Genomic DNA, 16,420 nt, shown 5'->3' with positions numbered 1-16,420 from the left:
AGTTTAGACATCTCTAGGAACAGATGCAGCTGGAGCACTAGCCTCAGCTGAACAAACACACTCCTGGCCACCACCAAAATCTGGGCATCCAGATTCAGGGTCGAGTTCAGGAATACACCCAAACTGCGAGCTTGAGTCTCCAGGGGCAGTGCAACACCATCCATCCCAGGTTAAGTCCACAGTCCCTGATCTGCATTTTAACTAACCAGGAGCACCTCTTTCTTGTCGGGATTGAATTTTGATTTGTTCACCCTGAGCGCAAAATAATCGATGCTTTCGAACTGTGGTGCTGGAGAAGACTCTTACGAGTCCCCTGGACTGCAAGGAGGTCAAATCAGTCCATCCTAAAGGAAATCAACCCTGACTGCTCATTGGAAGGACAGATACTGAAGCTGAAGCTCAAATATTTTGGCCACCTAATGTGAAGAGAAAAGTCACTGGAAAAGACCTTGATGCTGGGAAGGACTGAAGGGAAAAGGAGAAGGGGACGGCAGAGGATGAGATGGCTAGATAGCATCACTGCTGCAATGAATATGGACTTGAGCACACTCCGGGAGAGAGCGCAGGACAGGAAGGCCTGACGTGCTATGGTCCATGGGGTAACGAAGAGTCGGAAACGAGTGATTGTGTGAGATCAACCAAAGCTTCAACAGAATCACCTGCCAAGGTGACAGTAAAGTCCCTAAGAGCCATCAGAAAACCATCCAGATACATCAGTCTCCTGGGGCAGACCATCTTAATAGCCCACCACACCGCTGCAAAGACTCTGAGTCCCAGCAAGTCTAAACCCCACCAGGTAGTGATCTGTCCACGATAACGGAACTATAGAAAGTTCCTATATCCCCAGATCACCCTCATCCTACCCTATGCAGAAAACTAGATCCAAAGTGTGCCCTGCCAAATGAATGGGACCAGATACTAATTGGAACTGACCCATGGATGTCATGGTAGCCACGAAGCCCTAAGCCACTCCCAACAAGGTGGCCTCAACATACAGCACAGAGATGGCCTTGATTAAGAATCCTGAAAAAAAAATTCAAAAAGATAGGTGCAAATTCAAATGGGTGGGAATAAGTGATTAACTTCCCCTTAGCCCCCTCCAAGGGTTTTGGGCTAATTTGCATGAACATTGCTTATGTCAGAGATTTCCCTAGGAAAGAAACTTGCAAAATTTCAAGGATAGGTGCAGAGGCTAGGGAGTATTAATGAATGAAAACAGTTTAAGACTTTTCCATGTTCTGCTCAACTGGCACCAAAGTCACCAAAAATACAATAGGACAGATGACAAATATGGAACATACAGTGGCAGAGGCAGAAGGACTTGAGCATACGGCATTTTCAAAGCAAATTCTCAGTGCTACACTCTCCCCTAAACTCCACCAATCCTCTTTTAATGTTAATAGTTTAGCACTCCTAGGAGAGAGAACTAGCAAAGTGCACTGAACACTAAATCAGTACTTCAACATCCCTCCCCCAAAGCACTGGGATTGGAGAATCCTGGTAAAACCATTCACTATTACTATATGCCAGAGCTGGCAGTCACAAAACGACATGTCCTTCTCTCCCTTCTCCTCTCCCCATCCTGGTGTTCTCTGATTTGGACTCCTCCCAAATCTGTCTGAATCAGCCCAATTCAGTTTGGAATTTAGAGTTCAGCCAAATCTGAAGCACATCCTTACATTTAATAGCTGTTAAAAACATACAATTCCAGCCAAACTATTAGCATGTGATGGACATTACTCAGCTCCATTTCCTAAACAGATCCAAGAGGACAATAAGCACAGGGGAAAAAAATGTTTAGCACAGGCAAAGATGTAAGAGGTCTAAAATACAGATTAAAATGATAGTTGGTACAGGCATTATATAGTGTGTGTATGAGTCCATATATACTTGGATGATGCAACCACCCATCTCGTTTTCCTAACGCTGTAGCAAAAGTACACTCTATTTTTTGCACATACATAAACACAGTCACAGGATCTACATGTCAACTAAAGCTAACCTATCCTCTCTCTCAAGATATCACATAATATTTCCTGGGAGGTAATCTCAGTGTAAGGAAAATGAGTCTTTAAAAAGTGAATACTAGGTAGCTCCCTTGTTGTGGAACATTCTTATTTAATTAAATTAACTTGTGTTACTACATAAAGTCCACTATAAGATAGAAATTCAATATGCCTTATTTTCAAGATGATCTGTCCCTAACCATCTATACATTTCATAGAATAGGGTTTAGAGGGATATTCCTGTGATCCCATGAAGGGGATTCTCCCTGAACTACCTTCAGTCCAACAGGGTATATTTTCTGTTTAGTCGAACTGAGGGTTGTAAAGAACTACTGGCCCAATTCACACGATCACGGAGGGGAAATAGGCCACGGTGACTTCTTCCCTTCCCTGCCATGTGTGCTGGTCACATGCTTGGTGGATTTGTATTATTACCTTCAGTAGTGTATTATTACCTTCAGTAGTGTGGCTTGTCATGTCGTGCAAACTCGGTAAGCTAGCTTGTTGCTGTGGGTAACAAGCCACCTGGAACCCTACAACAGCTCATGGGTTCTAGGTGGCTTGTTACTCATGGCAACAAGCCACCCTGTCCAGGTTCACACAACACAACAAGCTGTGTTGCCTAGGGTAATTATGCAAATCCCCTGGCCTGCAACTGGGGGTGGTGATGTGGGGGGGCACCATGGCTCATTTCCCCCTCTGTGATTGTGCAAACCCAGTCACTGTCTTATTTGCAGGACATAATTAACATATACATAGTGCATTTAGTCACATGGTACCTGTATTTTTATTTCATATAGTTAAATCTACACCAAAACTTATTGTAACATCAAAAAAGCATCAGGAATCAACCTGCAGCAAAACTTTAATATAAGAACATAGGAAGCTGCCTTATATGAGGTCAGACTATTTGTCCACCTACTTCAATACTGTCTACTTTGACTGGCAGCAACTCTCCAGGGACCCAAAGGTCTTTCACATCACCGCAACCAAGTCCTTTTAACTGAAGATGCCAGAGATTAACACGGGGACCTTCTGCCTGAAAAGTATTTGCTCTGCTACTAGGCTGTGGTCTCTCTATAGTAATTTAGGCTTTAGTTTACACAGTATGTTTCTTATATGTGTATTTCCACCCCCACAGTGGGTACAGTCAAACAGCCTGATGTGGCATGGTACAGGAAAATACAGACAACATGACTGAGATGTTCCATTACTGAAGCAAGCAGCACTACTGCCTAATATTGTCTTAAGGTATCATTCCTGAGGGCCATTCATTTAGAACTGATAACCACGTGTAGCCCAGAAGATTGCTAAAATAGAAAAGATGCAAGTTATCTATTAGCATTTCTAAATATATTTTAAGGCAACAAAAGAGTTTTTATTTCCCAGGAGCTTTCAGAAGGCCCACTGTCAGCCTCCACTTCTAGTGTATCTTTCCCTTCTCAACTCATTTTCACTGCTTTGTTTCATTGTATTATGTTACAGAACAGTCTAAAATGCTGCCATATACATCACCATCTCTATTATTATTATTATTATTGAGACCAGGCTGTTGCTCTGGGAAATTACATTTAGGGTGGGGGGAGAACTCCATGTATTTGTCAGAACATGAAGAATTCTTTTTAAATGTTAAAAAATCCCTTGTGACTATACAGAATGACACCAAAAACATGTCTGGAAAGTGAAGTTTAAAATATGGTAGAAATCATTTTCAACTGGAGGGCTTATATGCACATGTTCCAAGGGCTATAAGGTCTTAAAGTAATACCGCTGCTGAGCTGCCAGATTTTAAGAGACCAATTTTGTATACAAGAGGCTGTTGGAAGGGAAATTTTCCTGGAAAGTGTCAGGAGGAATATTAGTTTAAACATATTTTTTTAAAAAACCCTAACATTACTGATGTTTGCTCGCATAAGAATACTCAAGGCCTATCAACCAAGTCAGGAGAGAGTACCAGAACATTCCAAAGGAGAACAAACTAAAATGGCAAAGGGAGAGAGTGGAAGTTTTCCCCTCCAGCCACTTCCATTCCAAAAGAATTAACTGCACCACTAACAGAGAGTACAAGAGAAAGACAGGAGTTTTTAAGCCAGTTATTTCTAAACAATATGCATCCACGGCAGTCCATACATTTTTCTGCTGTCCTGGCCAAGTATAAACGCCTTGTAATCCTAGAAGTTACAGAAACAAGGGGATCATTTGCAAGATTGCCTCTCAAGACTTTGTGATCTAACTCTGGTTACTGGCATTTCCCAGGTTCTTCAGGGGTGAAATAGGGGAGTAGAGGATAGGAATTAAGAGATTGTGGGAGGGGTATATTATCTTGATGCATTCCTCCTGCCCTTTTCTCAGTCCTATCTTCTATCCAAAGGTTTGTGTTTTAATTCTGTTTCTGCCTGGTATGATTTTGATAGAAACAAACTACAGAAGTCTGATAGTCTTCCTGCAGGATGTTGTTATTCCATAGACAGTGTGTAAGGGGGCATACCTCCAATTTTATCTAACAGGCATTTAGATGGACAATTTATTTAAATGGAAAAGCATTTAGAGAGTTGTCTAGGAAATCCCAAGCTAGGCTTCAGCAGCACGCGAACCAAAAACTACCGGAAGTACAAGCTGGGTTCCGAAGAGGCAGAGGAACTAGAGATCAAATCGCCAACATTCGCTGGATCATGGAGAAAGCAAGAGAATTCCAGAAAAATGTCTATTTCTGCTTCATTGACTACGCTAAAGCCTTTGATTATGTGGATCACAACAAACTGTGGCAAATTCTGAAAGAGATGGGGGTACCAGACCATCTTACCTGTCTCCTGAGAAACTTGTACGAGGGTCAAGAAGCAACAGTAAGAACCAGACATGGAACAACCGATTGGTTCAAAATTAGGAAAGGAGTACGACAAGGCTGCATATTGTCGCCCTGCTTATTTAACTTATATGCAGAGTACATCATGAGAAACGCTGGGTTGGATGAATCACAGGTCGGAATTAGGATTGCTGGGAGAATTATCAACAACCTCAGATACGCAGATGATACCACCCTAATGGCAGAAAGCGAAGAGGATCTCAAGAGCCTCTTGTTGAGGGTGAAAGAGGAGAGTGCAAAAGCTGGTTTGAAACTCAACATTAAAAAAACTAAGATCATGGCATCTGGCCCCATCATTTCCTGGCATATAGAAGGGGAAGAAATGGAAGCAGTGACAGATTTTATTTTCTTGGGCTCCAAGATCACCGCAGACATTGACTGTAGCCATGAAATTAAAAGACGCTTGCTCCTTGGGAGGAAAGCTATGGCAAACCTAGACAGCATAGTAAGAAGCAGAGACATCATCTTGCCGACAAAGGTCCGTCTAATCAAAGCTATGGTTTTCCCAGTAGTAACGTATGGCTGTGAGAGCTGGACTATAAGGAAGGCTGAGCGCCAAAGACTTGATGCTTTGGAACTGTGGTGCTGGAGAAGACTCTTACGAGTCCCCTGGACTGCAAGGAGGTCAAATCAGTCCATCCTAAAGGAAATCAACCCTGACTGCTCATTGGAAGGACAGATACTGAAGCTGAAGCTCAAATATTTTGGCCACCTACTGCGAAGAGAAAAGTCCCTGGAAAAGACCCTGATGCTGGGAAAGGCTGAAGGCAAAAGGAGAAGGGGACGGCAGAGGATGAGATGGCTAGATAGCATCACTGATGCAATGAATATGGACTTGAACACGCTCCGGGAGAGAGTGCAGGACAGGAAGGCCTGGAGTGCTATGGTCCATGGGGTCACAAAGAGTCGGATATGACTGAACGACTGAACTAGGAAATCCCAGAAAGACCAAGCCCAACAAAATGCCTCCCACACCCAGCTGTTTCCACTGGTCCAGTCCAACCTTGGCAAAGTGGAGGAGAAAGAGAGAGGGAGGGAGCAGTAGAGGACTCAGGGTTTATGTCCTGGAAAATAAGAGTACCCAATGCTTCCCAGTTCAATCCATTAAGCATGCACTGGGAACTTCATTTCCCAGTCAGCAATGGATGCTCTTTAGGACTATCCTAGGACTTAAAAATGGAACCTCTGCAACTACTCAAGCCTTCTACACAACCCTCCCTAGCACTAGCTCTCTTCTTTGCAAGGGTACATTTTGAGAGAGGGGGTCAAACATGCAATACAAGAAGGCTGAGCCATTACAAGCAGGCACCAATCTTTGGGACTGGAAATGTTTGGGTTGACCTCGTCATAATTTATTTCATTTTTTCAAGTCCAAATTTAGACACCATCAATATAAGCTATTATTGTAGGAAGTGTGACCCAGCAGGGAGCATCTCTTTCCTACACTAGGCCTCATCAAACCAACATGAAAGACAGGCTGATTCACGCTGGCCTGCCAAGCTATGCCAATTTATACTTTGCATATGTCTATTCTAAACAAATATAATGTTAGAAAATGCTGTGAGTCTAATCAATTATTTTGCAGAAGGATGAAGCTGCTTGGGATTATGAAAGAGAGGGAAGCCCTGAAATGTATAAGCATTTGTAAAAGTGAAGAAAAAAAGCCCTGTTGTGCATAAAAATGCATTCTAATTTAATGATAACACAGGCTGTTCTAGAGGTTGAGGCAAGTAGAGTATGTTGTTGCTCTGGAAAACAATCTGATTTTGCTAATGAAATAAAGTTGGTCCTTTAAAAGCTTTAAGGGATGTGAAATACCAGGCATAAGACCTGTCTGACAACAGAATCGGCTATTACCTGTTCAAACCCTCAGGCAAGTGTTTCCTAATGGCCTTCTAAATAAAGAGTTCTATATCAATGGGGAGGGAGGGAAAATAAGTTGTAGTACCTTATCTATTATTTTCACAGGTCAATGAAGCAGGGAGAGAGGGTAGCTTTATGGAGCATTATCCTATTAGACATTTATTAGGTTTTGCTTAAGTACGGTCCAAGTAGAATCACAAATCTTAATTTTTAACATTTTCACAATTACCCTGCTACTTGACAACTAAAGCTGATCAAAGTAGCTACAAATGTACATTCATATTCAAAAGCGGTGGCAAAGACATTACTCATTTGTCTTCAAGTGACAGGGAACGTATTACAGTAAGAAATACTGAAGCAGTCTGTACCAACAGCATTACCATGAATCCATAGTAGCTTCATGTTTTGGAGGACTCTTGGACAACATGCCCTCAGAAGGGCTCTATTTCTAAGTGAGCCCACCTCCTCTCCGCCACTGTCACTGCTGCCTATTTACTTGTTTTTCCCCTCTGGGCTCAATCTGCACAACTGGAGAAAGAAAGAATACAAGGCAAGAAAAGGTTACTGCTCAATCTCTTCACTCCTATCACTGCTTGCATGTTCAGAAAGGCAGCAGCAACAGCAAGGAGGAAGTGCTGCAGGGCCAGGAGGCTTCAAGGGGCTGGCACTAGGCCTCCTGCAGGAGTGTAGGCCTTGGCAGGTGCCCAGCAATGCCAACCTCCAACACTTGCCTTGACAAGACTACACCAGTTAGCTGAAGAACAGCTCTGCAGATGCCCATCTTGGTTCTCTAGACATACACAAATATGAGTATGGATTTGTACAATGCACACTACTGTCTTGCAATATTATTTACAGTATTTCTATGTTCTCTGGGTGGGGTCATAAAAATTGTTTAAAAACACAATAAAAGCAGTAAAATACAATTACCATATAAACACACAACACAGCAGAGATAATCCATAAAATCAACACAGACAGGTCTTAAAATGTTAAAAACCAAAGAACATCAAGATCTATTAAAAGCCTGAAGTATGTATTTTAAAAGCCTGGGGGAATAAAAACAAGTATTTGCTTGGTACCAAATGGAATAAAGAACAGGCACCAGGTGAGCCAGCGGGGGGTGGCATTCCACAACCAGAGAGCTATCACTGAAAAGGCCCCCTCAATAGTAGTCAGTCGCCAGATCTCACCAGGCAGTGGCACTCAGAACACCTCCAACAATAACATCAAGGTCTGAGTAGGTACTGAGCAGGGATATGGAGCAGCAGGAAATCTTTCAGGCAACCCAGCCCCAACCCATTTAGGGCTTTCAAAGTTAAAAACAGCACCAAAATTGAGCCCAGAGATGGGCTAGAAGACAGTGCAGCTGACAAAGCAATGGTGTCATATGTTCAAATCATCAAATCCCAAATTGCAGCACTATTTTAGATTAACTGAAGTCTCTGGACCATTTTCAGAGGTAGCTCCATGTACAACACATCCTGAGAATGCATGCATAAATGTAACCACTTTCTCTCTGTCAAAGTAGGGTCGCTGACACAACCTGTACCTCTAGAGACAATGTAGGATCAATGAGTACCGCCAAACTGCAAAACTGATCCTTTAGGGCAGGTACAACCCTTCCAGAACATGCTGAATATCACTGAACTGTTGATGAAAACAGCCCACTAACCTCCATCTTGTCTGCATTGAGTCCCTTATCCAGTCCATTACAGTACCCAGGCACTGATTCAGAACCCCCACTGCCTCTCCTGGATTTGATGAAAAAGAAAGATAGAGCTGGATGTCATCTGCATATTGATGACATCTCAGTCCAAATCTCCAGATAACCTTAATTTAAGGTATCAGCAGAAATATTTCTGTACAGCTTTCAAAATCAGAATGTGCTGTATCCTCAAGAACATAAGAGCCATGTTGGATCAGACCAAGGGTCCACCTGGTCCAGCATTCTGTTCACACAGTAGCCAAACAGCTGTTGACTGAGAATGCACAAGCAGGGCACAAGTGCAACAGCATCCTCCTGCCCATGTTCCCCAGGGACTGATGTGCATAGGCATACTGCCTTGATATTGGAGGTAGCACACAGCCATCAGGACTAGTAGCCACTGATAGCCTTTTCCTCCAGGAATTTATCTAACCCCCTTTTAAAGCCTTCCAAACTGGTAACCATCACTAGTTTAGCTATGCGCTGTGTGAAGAAGCACTTCCTTTTATCTTGTGGGAAATTCAGGACAATCAGCTTCGTGTGATGACCCCGGGTTCTAGTATTATGAGAGGGGGAGAAAAATGTCTTCCTATCCACATTCTCTACACCATGCATAATTTTGTACACCTCCATCATGTCTCCCCTTATCCTCCGTTTTCCAAGCTAAACAATCCCAGCTGTTGTAATCTTCTCTCAGAGGGGAGATGCTTCTGCCCCTTGATCTAGTTCCCCTTTTCTGCACTTTTTCCAGCTCTACAGTATCTTTTTTTTAGATGTGGTGACCAGAAATGTACACGGCATTCTAAGCATGGTTGCATCATAGATTTGTATAAAGGCAGTATGATACTGGCAGTTTTATTCTCAATTCCTTTTCTAATTATGCCTAACATGGCGTTTGCCTTTGTTACAGTGGCCACACACTGGGTTGACATTTTCATCGAGCTGTCCACCACAACCCCAAGATCTCTTTCCTGGTTGGTCACCGCTAGCTCAGATCCTATCAGGTTATCCATGAAGTTGGGATTTTTTTGTCCCAACCTGCATCGCTTTACACTTGCTTACATTGAACCTCATTTGCCATTTGGATGTCCATTCTCCTAGTCTAGAGAGACCCTTTTGGAGCTCCTCACAATCCCTTTTTGTTTTTAACCACCCTAAATAATTTGGTGTCATTGGCAAACTTGCCCACTTCACTGCTCACTCCTATTCATGATCATTCATGAACAAGTTAAAAAGCATTGGTCCCAATACAGATTCCTGTGGGACTCCACTATTTACATCCCTCCATTGGGAGAATTTACCATCTATTCCTACTCTCTGCTTTCTGTTCTTTAACCAGTTACTGATCCATAAGAGGACCTCACCTCTTATTCCATGACCACTAAGTTCACTCAGGAGTCTTTGATGAGGAACTTTGTCAAAAGCCTTCTGGAAGTCCAAGTAGACAATGTCTACCAGATCACTCCTGTCTACTGACACTCTCAAAGAACTCTAAAAGGTTAGCGAGACAGGACTTATCTTTATGGAAACCACGTTGGTTCTTTTTCAGGATGGCTTGTCCTCCTATATGCTTACTAATTTTCTCTTTAATAATGTTTCAATCAATTTACAGGGAATAGACATCAAGCTAACCAGTCAAGCTATCCCAGATCCCCCCCCCCCGATCCCTTTTTAAAAATTGGTGTTACATTGACCATCTTCCAGCCATCTGGTACAGAGGCTGATCTTTAGGGACACGTTGTACATTTGGGTTAGAAGATCAGCAATTTCCTATTTTGAGTTCTCTGAGAACTCTAGGATGGATACCATCTGCCCCCGATGATTTATTTGCTTTCAATTTATCAATAAGGTTGAGAACTTCATCTTTTGTCACCATTATTTGCCTCAGTTCCTCAGACTCCTCCCTGAAAACATCAGTTCAGGGCAGAGGTATATGTCCTATATCTTCTGCAGTGAAGACCAATGAGAAGAACTCATTCAGCTTCTCTGCCATCTCTTTGCCCTCCTTTAGTTACACTGTCATCCAACGGTCCAACTGCCTCCCTAGCTTGTTTCTTGCTTCTGATATATTTAAAGAATTCTTTATTGTTGGCCTTGATACTGTTAGCGATATGCTCTTCAAAATGCTTTTTTTTTTTTTGCATCTCTTATTGTCTGCTTGCATTGCCTTTGTGCAAGCTAAGCTTGTGCTCCTTTTTGTTTTCCTCACTTGGGCAAGACTTCAATTTCCTGAAAGAAGCCCCCTCTGTTCTAACAGCATCCTTGACACTGCTCATTAACCATGCCAGTGACCTCTCGGACTTGGTGCTACTTTTCCTAATCTGTGGTACACGTTTTCGCTTAGCTTTTCTATTATTGTGGTTTTAAGCAACCGCCAAGCTTTTTGAAGGGATTCAACCCACTTGCCTCCCCCTTTCATCTTCCTTCATCAGTTCCCTCATTCTAGAGAAGTTTCAACTTTTGAAGTTAAATGTGACTGTGTTGGACTTCCTGGGCAATTTCCCACTCAAATATGTATTAAATCTGATAGCACTATGTTCACTGTTTCCAACTGGTTCAACAACATTTACATCTCGTACTATGTCCTGGGCAACATCACTTAGGATTGAATCCAGGGTGGCCTCCCCTCTGGTCAGTTCCATGACCAACTGTTCTAGGGCACAGTCGTTTAGGGTATTGAGAAATGTAACCTCTCTGTCATGACTGGAATATGCATTTATCCATTCAATGTGGGGGTAATTGAAGTCACCCATTATTACAACACTTCCTTGTTTGGAGGCTTCCCTGATTTTGTTTTCCATCTCAAAGTCATCCTGAGCATTCTGATCTGGGGGACGATAGCACGTTTCTAGCACTATACTAGTTTTGGAGCCCGGTATTGTCACCCACAGTGCTTCCGTGGAAGAGTCTACCCTTTTAGGTGTTCTAGTCTGCTCAACACTATGCCCTCTTTGACGAACAGAGCAACACCTCCCCAATACGCCCTTCCCTGTCCTTCCTGAGAGTTTATATCCAGAAATGACTGTATCCCATTGGTTCTGTCCATTCTACCAGGTTTCTATAATGCCCACTATATCCAGGTTCTCCTCTAAAACCAATCACTCCAACTCTTCCATTTCAGCACGGAGGCTTCTAGCATTTGCATAGAAACACTTATACATGGTGTCCCTCCCCAGATAGTGTGTGCATCTTTTGGTATGGAACGTTGGCCTCTTTGATTGGCTATCACATTCTACCATGCACTCATGGCCTATTTCTTCTCCTTCTACATTTGGGCAATTGCAAACATTTCATCCCCTAAGGATGATTTAACCTGAACCAGATGCTTCCCAGCTCCTGTAAAGCTGCTCTGCCACCTTTTTCATGCTTAGCACTAGCAGTCTGATTACACTTTGGTTAAAGTGGAAGCCGTCCCTCTTGCACAGGCCCAGCTTGTCCCAAAATCTTCCCCAGTGCCTAACAAATCTGAACCCCTCCTCCCTGCACCACTGTCTCATCCACACATTGAGACTCCTCAGCTTCACCTGTCTAGCTGGTCCTGCGCATGGAACAGGTAGCATTTTGGAGAAAGCCACTTGGTGGTGCTGGCTTTCAACCTCCTACTTGGCAACCTAAATTTGGCTTCCAGGACCTCCCAACTACATTTCCTCATATCACTGGTACCAACATGGACCACAACCACTGACTCCACCCCAGCACTATCTACTATGCTATCTAGATGGTGTATAATATTTGCAGTCTTTGCACCAGGCAAGCAATTCACCATGCAGTCTACATGCCCATCGCAAACCCAGCTGTCTATTGATTGAATCTCCCACCAATAAAGAAAGAGTAGAACACTTTAAACTTAATGTAAACAAAAGAGCAAGTGGTTGGATTTGCTGGCCATAGTGTCACAGCTTCTTGAGTTCTCCACCGTATTTTTAAAGGAAATGTCAAGGGGAAAGGTGGCTGTCACCACATTACTACCTCCTCTAATCAAACTCATTATTTCTTGCTGCACATGAGGCAATGGGTACTAGCAACATTTGTTACTCCCACCCCTAGAGACCTATGCAGCTCAGTTTATAAATGGAAGTGTCCTACCTGCTGGAAGGAGAGTCTCAGCTTCTTGTCTCTAAGGTATCAGAACAGGGGTGGGGAACCTATTTTCTTTTGAGGAACGCATGCCAGTGGTGGACAGAGCCCAGGCTAGCAGTGGGTGGGATCAGAGCCAGAAATGGCAGGGCAATCCTTTTCTCCCTCTCTTTTTGCCAACCCCTTCTCTCTCCTCCATTCTTCCTTCCTGCCCAGAGGGCTGCTGGAGAAGGGACAGATTATGTCAGAGGCCTGAACTGATAGTTTGCATAGGGCTTCTGAAATTAGGCTGAGGGCCCCATAAAATTAAGCTACATGAAGCCCTAGGGCTATACCTTGTCTATCCTTGCTTAAGAGCACAGCAATGTGAAGTCAAACATTCTTCATATACAGATAAAGTGCTCAGCTAATTTAACAGAGGGCATGTATATAGCCACTCTCTTTCATTTCATTGTCCAGACAAAACATTGGGGTGGTGTGGGGTGTGATGCAATGTGTTACTTTAGAGCAACCTGCCCTGAAGGCAAGAAGTTATTTTGCAAAAGGGCTGAATCCTTAGGTTCCAGTGGATATATACTATGGTACATCCCAGAATACTCTAATATGGAGGGGGGAAAGGAAGAAGAGTGTCCAGTTCTAGCATTACAACTTCCTCCTTACATTTTTTTAACTGGACCAAATAAACGTCAGTTTCAGGATATACTGTTTCCATGTATGCAGACAGAAGCAAATTAAAGGCCTGGCATTTGCTTAGTGAACTACACACAAAGATTATATGTTCACTCCAAAGATTTAGCCCACAAATAAATACATTTTACATCTATTTTTAAAGCTGTAGCAAAGCATTGCAAAAATAAATGGTGTGTGCATGCGTGTGTGTATGTATAAGTATGCAACATACACACATGTATAAATTAAAGACTCACATTTTCTTTACAATGATGGGTAGAAAATGCTAACCGAAACCCTCAAGAGAGTTAGCAAAGCAGCACAATTTACAGGGTTGATGTGCCCCAAGGGCTTCAGGCAATTTTGCTTGGTGCAAGGAACCTTGATAAAAAGGATCATCAGCTTTTATTTACAAAAAAAGTCCTTATGGCTGTTAGGAAAGTCTTAAAGAATATGACTGCTGTATAAATCCATGAAGCAACTCCCCAAAATCCATATGAAGTCCAAAATTACTTTTTAAATAATAAGATTTGAGTGGAATCGAGCACAATTGGCAATAACCAGGCTTCTTAATAACATCTGCTGCAAAGCACGAATTTGGACCCATTTTACACCTAGACAGACCCCTCCTTTCTCTTCCCATGGTACTTGTGTATGTGATAATTTAATAAAGCAACATCCTTCATTTAAAAATGGTTAACTTCTGCCCAGTACAGCACGCAGTACAAGTCTATGCCTTTTTCAGTTATAACTAAATAAACTAGTGACATGAAGCATGCAAATCAAACTGGAATGTAACCTTTCCCAATGGCCATAGCTTGGTTTTGCAACGTAAAACTTGTCATTATCTATCTAAATTATTAGATAATAATAATCTGGAAAATAATACCTTTTACAATAATTTAAGTAATAGTTATAATGTGCTCTTTTTGGTGCCAGGTGAAGTCCTTATTTTCCCAGGCTTTAGTTTTCCAGTTTTAAATCTGTACTGTATTTTAAATATTTGCACTGCTGCTAGGTTTTATTTTGGTTTTTATTTTAATTTTATATTGTAGTTTTAACTTTTATATTTTTTCATGTTGTATTTTATGGTTTTAATGGTTGTGAAGCCCTCAGAAAGCTTCGGTTATTGGGCAGTATAGAAATATAAATAATTTTTAATTTCATTTCTAAAGTATATTAACAGTAAACTTGTGTTTCCAAATTATCTTTGAAAATTAATGTTACTCAGTAGATACTGGGAGTGCTACATAATATAAGGTACAGATAAAAACAAAGATAGGTCTTCAATTTACAGTTTACCATTGCATCACATCTACATCAGTGGACAAGCTGCAACTAGACTGCAATAACTACAATGCAATAACATGCCAAAATAAGCAAAACTGAATTGCTTTCCATCAGCATCCCATGAAGTAAAGTCAGGAGACCCAGGACTACAATTCTACGCACACTTGATCTCATTGAAAAAAATGGAATTTACTTCTGAGTAAATATACATAGCATTGGGCTGTATATATTATAATAATCTGCAGACTCTGTTGAAAAGCAGTACAAAAGGGACACATCCATGCATTCTAGTTACATTTCTTTATGACACTTATATCTCACTCTTCCTTTGGAAACCTTAGAGCAGTTTACATGGAATTCCTAGGCAATTTTCCATCCAAGCATTGAACTGGATGAGAACTTCTTAACTTTAAATGATATAAATGTATATAAATGCAACAAATGAATGTGCCCAGTAAGCCATGCAAACATACTGCTTCTGTTTCTAACCTCTAAAGATAATAGTGATTGATTCCTACACAGGAGCCACATTACTAGAGAACTAAGCCCTGGGGAAAGTCTCTACTAAGCTTATTAGCTTCCTAAATATCAATATTCTGTCTATATAAACATATTCCGAAGAACTTCCATAGGAACTCAAAAAGGAAAGGTGTGTGTGTGTAGTTTAAAACATCCATTTTTATTCTTTACAACTAAAAAGTATTTATAACAGAATTTATCTTAACTAGACTATAGCATGTTTCTTCTGATTCTGCAGCAAGTTCTATTAATCTGAATAGGATTGATTTCCAACTATGTATGTTAAAGCTGCAACCTTAAACACAATAAAAGTTAAGCAAACCTTCCAAGCCAAATACAATTAAACCTATAAACCACTGTTCTGAAGTTAAGCTATGAATAATAACAGAACTAGAATAAAAGCTAGAAGACTAGCTGTAAACTAGGAAATTCCCAGTGCAAACCTTGCCTCTGTCCTGAACTAACTAGGTGGACTTAGGCATCTTCAAACCAAGAGCTCTCAGCCTCAGTCTACATATAGGAATAAAAATATTGTCTTATCTTACAGGGTTTTTGTAAGGATTACTAAGATAGTATATGAGCTGCTTTGTTCATTCTAAGGCTATTATCACACATGCATTTTCAAATACTTCAGTGATCACCTGAGAATTTTTGCACCCCTTCAGTTAGTGTGTTTTACCACTATTTACAAGTCATGCTTTTCCTGCCTCAAATGTCACAATACCCCTTTCCAGCTAGTGTGGAAGATACTCTCCCACTTGTGTAGCCTGTATGGTGCCCAAATTGCTGTGAGACTGTAGTCTGATGCTGCTCCTTCACGGTGTGATTTGTGACAGTGTGAAACCTCTTCCTGCATGATCTGTACATCACCATTTCCATCACTGTTCCCTGATGTCTGGACTGATGAAACTGACAAGCTTCGGGCCTTATCAATTTCATGAGCTTTTTTTTTTAGTTCAAAAAAAGGTGTGTGCGTGCGTGCATGCACACCAGCACTGTGGGCATAGCAATGCTTCAAAAAAAACTTAGGAAGGATTGGTTAGATTGACATGGTTCTCTCTGAGTTTATCAGTTTTACCACAAAGTAACCGGGTGGAAGGATAATGATAGAAATGACCATTGTGCAAATGCCCTTGGTTACAGAAAAGCAGAAGGAATTGGGTAAGGAAGGGAACCACACCAAGCTTATTGACAGTGAACAAAGAGACAGTTCCATACAGGAAAGAGAGGTTAAACGTGGAAAAAACCATTAAAAATGGTGAACACAGGACCAAAAAATGCACTTCATATAGAACACATCTGTTCACCGATGACAAAAAAACACAAGAACATTGAAATGTCATTGATGGTCATGCAGGAAGGTAGATTTGCAATCTGATACTGGTACATTTGATTTCACATATGCACACCAACAGTGGGAAGAGC

At 41.6% G+C, this 16,420-nt stretch overlaps 1 protein-coding gene across 12 annotated transcripts in view; it reads right to left on the bottom strand.

Annotated features, from left to right (window-relative positions):
- The window catches only part of SATB1 (SATB homeobox 1), a 156,155-nt gene that overhangs the window by 98,998 nt on the left and 40,737 nt on the right, over positions 1-16,420 (bottom strand). The window lies entirely within an intron of this gene.

The sequence above is a fragment of the Heloderma suspectum genome, chromosome 5 (assembly GCF_057233095.1).
Source record: "Heloderma suspectum isolate Gila_16-S chromosome 5, 16-S_ref, whole genome shotgun sequence".
In the NCBI taxonomy this organism is placed as follows: domain Eukaryota; kingdom Metazoa; phylum Chordata; class Lepidosauria; order Squamata; family Helodermatidae; genus Heloderma; species Heloderma suspectum.
The sequence above is the reverse complement of the archived record's forward strand: the minus strand, read 5'-3'. Positions and strand labels throughout refer to the sequence as shown.